This window comes from Carya illinoinensis, chromosome 9 (assembly GCF_018687715.1).
Source record: "Carya illinoinensis cultivar Pawnee chromosome 9, C.illinoinensisPawnee_v1, whole genome shotgun sequence".
NCBI lineage: Eukaryota > Viridiplantae > Streptophyta > Magnoliopsida > Fagales > Juglandaceae > Carya > Carya illinoinensis.
Genome location: NC_056760.1, coordinates 32,849,892 through 32,857,500, shown reverse-complemented (window position 1 = coordinate 32,857,500; position 7,609 = coordinate 32,849,892).

The following is a 7,609-nucleotide window of genomic DNA, read 5'->3' as shown; positions in this document are numbered from 1 at the left end:
AGGGACTCACTTTTGCAACAAGTTGTTTGAGAATCTTCTTTCTAAATATGGTGTGAAGCACAAGATAGCACTTGCTTACCATCCTCAAACTAATGGTCAAGCTGAAATTTCAAATAGAGAGATCAAGAACATCCTTGAGAAGACGGTCAAAATCAATAGAAAGGATTGGGCGAAGAAGCTTGATGATGCTTTGTGGGCATACCGTACAGCCTTTAAAACACCTATCGGGATGTCTCCATACCGATTAGTGTTTGGAAAGGCATGTCATCTTCCTGTAGAGTTGGAGCATAGAGCTTATTGGGCTGTAAAAAAGTTTAATTTTGATTTGAAGGCAGCAGGTGAAAAGCGACTTCTTCAATTGAATGAGATAGAAGAGTTCCGGAATGATGCATATGAAAATGCAAAGATCTATAAAGAAAAGACAAAGAAGTGGCATGACAAACAAATTCTCAGGCGAGAGTTTGCTCCAGGACAACAAGTTTTACTCTTCAATTCACGACTCAAACTCTTTCCAGGAAAGTTGAAATCAAGATGGACGGGTCCTTATACAATTCATGAAGTTTTCTCTTTTGGAGCAGTAGATTTGAAGGACAAGACTGGGAATATTTTCAGAGTTAATGGTCAAAGATTGAAGCACTACTATGGAGAGCAAATGGAGAGGAACTATGCATTTATTCCTCTTGGAGATCCTAATTGATGATCATTGAAAAGTCTAGCTGTAGACTTTAAAACAAGCGCTTATGGGAGGCAACCCATAGATCTATCTTTCTTTCTTTCATTTATTTTATTATCTTTATTTATTTAAGTCTTAATAATTTGGTTTTTGATGCAGGATTATTTAGCAAGAATAAAGAGCTGAAAAATTCTAATCTACAGAAGATTCACCATGAAACCAGGGAAGTTCTTTTATTTCTTCAATCCTTTTTACTTTTGTATTACAATGAGGACATTGTTTAGTTTAAGTTTGGGGGTGTAAACTCTTATAATCATTTGATCCTCTTGTTTTCTAAGTCTTGGGTTGTTTGATTCTCTTACCAAGCATGCATTGGAGTAAGATTGAATTCTCTATGACTCTGAAATTTGTGATTGAAGATGGTTTTGAGAAAAATTTTCAAAAATTTCTTTTATGTCAAGTGAAGTTTTGTGGGTACTTTGGTTTAAATCTTTGACCTTGAACACAATGGAGCACATAGTCATTTTTCTCTTATTCCATTTTGCTTATGAAGAGAAGAAGTTGAATTAATTGAAAGAGGGAGGTTCGATTTTGCTTTGCTCTAGAATCTGTTGATGGGTCCTTGAGGCGAAATCCTAGTTGAGACCAAATATCCGAGAAATGATCTAGGCATTTCTTTGGCATAACCAAAAAGCTTTCCCAGCCGTCCTAAATGTCATGCCATCATTACATACTGTGTTTCCATAGTCAACCCCCTTGAGCTTTCATGAGCCTTTATTGATTCTTTGAACTACATAAACCATGCCCGCTCTAAGCCTGGAAAACAATGAATCTACCGTTGATAGTTTGAGAAAATACTTCGGTGGAGAGTTACATTTAAAAGAGAAAATTGGTTTCATGATGAACCATATTATGTTTGCTCTGTTTAATCAAAGAAAAAGAAGAAGAAGAAAGGAAGTGACTGAAAAAAAAAAAGAAAAGAAAAGAAAAAGAAGTCACCAAACGGAATGTGAATTACCTCAAATTTTGTTAAGGGAAGTGTTGGTATTACATCAGTGATTACAGCAATAATAATGCCACAAGTATGAGCATATTGCCAAGAAAGAGCTATGATTTGAATCATGTGAGTTTCTCTTTTAATGTTCTTTTCACTAAGTATTTTCCCAGTTTGATTTAATTTCCCATATCCAGTTCTTTCTTAACCCTCACCCTGTGGCCTATCATTACAACCTTATTAAAGACCTTTTGATCTCTGATTTTGGTGTTGACTACATTAGTGGAGAGGATTTCTGAAAATTGGACTTATGGGGTTAAGTTTTAAGAGAATTCTTCTGATTTTGGTTGTTCTACTTTTATCTGAGTTTGCAGGTAGTTTGAGGTTAAATTGACTATATCACACACACACTCAAGGTCTTAGCTTTAGGTTGAAGTAAACACCTAACTCTTGCTTGACAAATTGCAAAATTTTTGATTGATTTTCCTGCCATCTTTGATGTTAAAAGAGTAAGATACTAGAGAGAAATCTAAATTCATAAAAGCTTGGTGAGTGATGATACTTCTCTTTCGGGTTGAATCGATATTGCCTAAACTATCATTTGCTTTTCTTTCTTGTTTGAGGACAAACAAAGTTGTAAGTTTGGGGGTATTTGATGACTTGCAAAATTTCATATTGCAGATTTTACAAGTTCGCTCGAGCGGAGACATTGGCCGCTCGAGCGAATTCAGGCAGATTCAAACGCTCGATTGCCGCTCGACAGGGAGCTCGAGCGGGTTGCTGAAAAACAAAGATCGCTCGAGCAGGAGACATTGGCCGCTTGAGCGAAATCAAGTAGAGTTGAACGCTCGATGTGCACTCGATAGGACGCTCGAGCGAAATCAGGCAGAGTTGAACGCTCGACGCGCGCTCGACACCTCGCTCGAGCGAACATCGTATTTTGACAGATTTTAGGTTTTCCGCCGTGAGACCATATAAAAGCAATTTTTCACTCTAGAGCCGCGAGTTTTGACTGGAGAACACTTCTTGGGAGAGAAAAACACAGCTTGAAGGATTCAATTCATTTGTTTTTGGAGACGGAATTCCAATTATTGCACGTACATTGGAATCATACACGAGCACGGACGAGAGAAAAGCGTTGAATGGTTCTCTTGAGCTTTTGACGACGAGTTGAGGCTGCAAGGAGGATTTTTCAGTGTTTATTTTCTTCTTCCCATCTTCTCAGAACAATTATGGTGAATTCGTTTATGTTGAATTCCATTTCTAGCATGAGCTAAATTTTCTTCATTCTAGGAAAACGATGTAACCTATTTCCGAACTATGCTTGATTGTCTATGCTAATTTAATGCAATTCTCTCTTTGTTTATCTGATTTATTCTGAATTTATTGCTTCTAATTAACTGGCCATTGATTAGATGATAAGTAATCTTGTGATTTGCTATCGAAAGAGGGAATCATAGGGTAGATCTTGGATATTTCAGCATAGGTAAGTATAGAGATCGAAAGACTTGTATGAACCTATGTAGTAATTAAATCATTGATCTTATTACGTTCTTGATTATTGAATTTGCATATTCTTGTGTGAATTGATAACCAAGAGCCAATTCCAATTGACTATCGAAAGAGGCTTTTGGATGAATTAGAGATTTGCTAATAGACAAAAGAGGTTTAAGTTAAATTAGCTGGATGAGAAAAGCATAGTGAAGAGTTAGGTGAAATCGATTTCCTAGAAGTTTTCTTCCCCATTGAATTTGATCTTTGAACGTCAGTTTTATTTTCTTTGCTTATTTCTCTTTGAGTTGATCTAGTTTTATTTGCAACTACAAAAACCTTAGCGATTCCTCTAGATAAAACTGAGATTAGTATAATTTTGGTATTTGGCAAGAGTAAGGTACCAATCCCTGAGGACGATACTCTTCTTATTACTTTACTATAAAACTACGATACTGTGTACTTGCAGTTTTGCACCGGTCAAGTTTTTGATAGATTTAGATCTAGGGTAGTTTCCAACTCTTTTCAATGATTGCCTTAATTGCCTTTAGGTTCATTCATTTTCAATGGTTTAGAAGTTTTTGGAGTCTGTTTGAGAACTGGGGAGCAAAATCGAACCCTTTTCACATACTTTATTGGCTATTCCAGCTCTTGATTTCAGAATTTGGGATTTTATTCATTCATTTGAGCTATAAGCCTCACGATTAAATGTTATTATTCATTTAATCATTAAGGTGGCTTTGGTTTTATCACCTGGCCTACTTGCCTCTTTTTGGCACTCTTCTATTTAGTAGATTGGTGGGTTTTGCTTAGTTACTCAGTTTTTGGCACTCTTTTATTTAAAATTGCTCACATTTGTGGCTGAGTTTGCTTGGGACATTTGTGGCTGAGTGATAAAGTATTACAACAAATTGTCAAATACTTTAGATAAATATGCAAAGGCATCTCAACAAATTTCTCCCTGATGTTTTTTTGTTTTGTTTTTACTCTATTCAAAAGGAAGGTACAATTTATTTAAAATGAAATTGTTAATCCCACCATTTAGTTTCAGAATCTGGAAGCCTCTGGTTCCAGTAATGATGTATTTGAATTTCAGTAATGATGTATTTGAATTTCCTTGTACCTTTCTTGGAAGCAATCGTTTCATTGGTTTTTCAGCAAGAAAGGTTTCAAAAACAATAATAATAAGTTAATAACGTTATGAAGCTTAACGAATTTTGTTTATTTGTGATGATGTTCTTGTTTCTGCATGCATTGAATTCATACAAATAACCGCCCTGTAAGGTACTCGATTGAATTTAGCTACAAGTTTGAGAAAATTGATGATGCTTGGGGCCTTTGATTTGTAGCAAAGGTAATAAACTTGCACCCATATGTAGTAAACTGCATCCTGCTTCAATGTAGATAGTCCCCATTTCATTTTCTTAGACTTCCAAAGTATAGTGAAATTTCTAAGCCTTTTTTCACTTTGAAAGTTAGGAACTTCATTATTGAGGTATCTCCCATATAGAAGATATCCATCAAAGGTCTAACATGGGTAGAAAATGCATGCAATTAGCCAATGAAGTTTGTAAAAAGAAGCTATGCATCTTTTTACAAACTTCCAACATCATCTTCTGAGCCTGCCTAATTTTGTGGCAAAATTGTGTATAATTAATATTCAAATAGATGTATGGCCACCCCATGTCTTACCACCAAACTATATTCTAGGATTCCCTCATCCCTATTACTGCTGATGTTTATATGTCTAGCAGATGTTTTGTATAGACTCAAATGTTTTGCTAAAGTTGCAAATGTTGAAAATGTTGATGAATGAATTGCTCTGTATAGATGTTTTGTTTTTATGAACTGTTTTGCTAAAGATGGTGGAAACTGGTATAGACTTGAAAATATCAGATTTTGGTTGTCATGTTTTTGTCTCATTAGCAGCACATCTATTTTGGTTGTTAATTATTCCTTTTTTCTTGCTTAGTTGATTGCTTACGCACTATATTCATCAATCTGTTTTGAGGAGGTTGTAATGATTTGCACTAGGCAAGTTTACCTATCATGTGGAATGTGGCTTTTCCTTAATGTTAAACAGTTAGTGCTGTGGACATCCATGTTATTGGTTTTTCTACATTTATTAGCATTGAATGGGAAATGATTTCCTTATTACCAACAGATAAATAGGTTGAGATTTTGGATAGAGAAATTTTAGATTTTCACATTCAAAACTCAAGATCATCATCATAATGAAAAGGGCAAAAAAATGGATAGGAATTTCAGAGATAATACTCTTAGTGTTCCTTTCCATGGTTTGTGTTTTCCTCTGTTAAAATACATTCTTACTCTTCAGTTTGGGTGGCTGCAGAGAATTTACTAGGAGTTCAATGTGGCGGTTATCTTCTGTTTGGGTGGCTACAGTGAATATACTTGAAGTTTTATTTGGTGTGATTAAATCACATGGAAGACTATGTTATTAATATGTAACTCATATATTGTAATTTTATATTTTGTAATTTAATGTAATATGTAGTGGATTGCATGCATTTTAGTTTTTCATTTTTATATATTTTATTATTCTGGACAATGTTATGCTTTTTAACCTTACCTCTTAGAAAAATTTTCACAAAATATAGGCTTTAAAAAAAATTGATTTTCAACATTTTTTAAAAAATTTCTATAATAAATATAGGCTTTTACATAAAGAGAATTATGCTTTTCAACATTGATTTTTCTTAAAAAATCGTTAATATAATATAGGTTTTTATTAAAAGAATTATGCTTTTAAAGCCGAAATACAGGAAAAAAAACCGGGTTCAATTCGGAACTCGGGATCTGGGTTTTACAAAACTCGGGTTCATTCGGGTTCTGGCCCGGATTTCAAATTTGGGTTCCGGTTTTGGTATACTCGGGTTTCTGGGTTGGAACCTGGATGAACAGTCCTACATAGGCCATTTCTCTTGATTTTTGTTGCAATTCCTTCTAACTTCAAAACTCATGCTTAAACCAAAATTTTGCAACAAAGATCTTCCTATCCTAAGTTTAAAACCATACTTAAGACTTTCATTTAGAAAAAGCTATAATCAACACCAAACTTTTTTGTAAAAAAATCCAAACACTTGAATCACAAACTTTGACCCTAAATCAAAACATCTCCAAGAATTCCAAAGAATCAAATCTTACTTCTAACCTATTCATAATATCATCTTAATATCAACCGTGCTTTAAATCATCAAACTAAAGTCACCAAAATCATAAAATAACACTTGAAGTTTTTGGTTTTACACTTAGTCCAAAAACATAAACTTTTTTTCTTAACTAGCTTTGATCCATCTCTTGATCCATGCCTTAAAAAGATGAGATATTCAAACTAAAACATCACATGGTTTAAAAATGTGTCCTAAATAATATCCAAGTATCAAAATTAAAATCACATGGCTAAAAATCAATAAAACATGGATCCAATCCAAAAACATCAAATCTTAGGCCTAACCAAAATCCTCTAGCATAGAAAAATCATATCTTCGAAACTAATACTAAATATCTTTAAAATAACATCCTAACATGAAAATAAGAGACTTAGATTCATCATATAAAAATATCAAAGCCTTTAGTGTAAGATCAAACCATGAATTATTCAAATTTTCTCCAAACAAAAACTGTTTTTCCACTTCCCATTTTCAAGTTTCTAGATCTAAGAAAATTTATCATCAAAAACCTTATTAATGCAACAAAACCTCAATTTGAACTCATAAAAATAGACTAACAACACTCCATAAAACAGTCGGACCAAGATATGTCCATTAGCTTGGTCAAAAACTCCAAAACATAACATACTCTCTAGTTTCCCGTCCAGAATGACCTTTCCATGGTTAAAAATACTTTTGATGGACCAAATGACCATGTAATGATACAAATAATATATATATAGAAACTATACTCAAATAGGAACAACTTTTATGAAGGATTCATCATGTGAAAATACATACAAAGGGTCGAGAATCTCCACGCAAAAAGAAACAGAAATCTGCTCGAGAGAGCTCTTTTGGGTTTCTCTCTAAGAACGGGGTGAAGAAGTGATTAAAGGGTAAGAAGTGTGGCTTGAAAGACTCTATACTTTTGGAGGGGGAAGATATGGGCTTGAATGATCCTTGATTTTAGGTGGCTATGTGACATAAAGTGGAGAATATTGAGGGGAAAGGACTGCCTGCAGAAGCTGTGAATAATGAAGGTTGATGAGGTGGGTTTCTCCATCTCATCAAGGCACTATTGGGTGCAGCCAAGGGCAGTGGATGGTCTGCCATGTGGGGGAGGAAACTTCTTTAAGAAGCCTTGCCAAGGTGGCCAAATTCGTGGGCCTCAACCAAGTGGATTTCAATTTGGGGTTTAAAGGGGGTTTGGTTAGGTTTTGAGATGCTATCATGCCCAAATTCAATTTTTCTTGGCCCAAAAAAATTTCCAAGGTT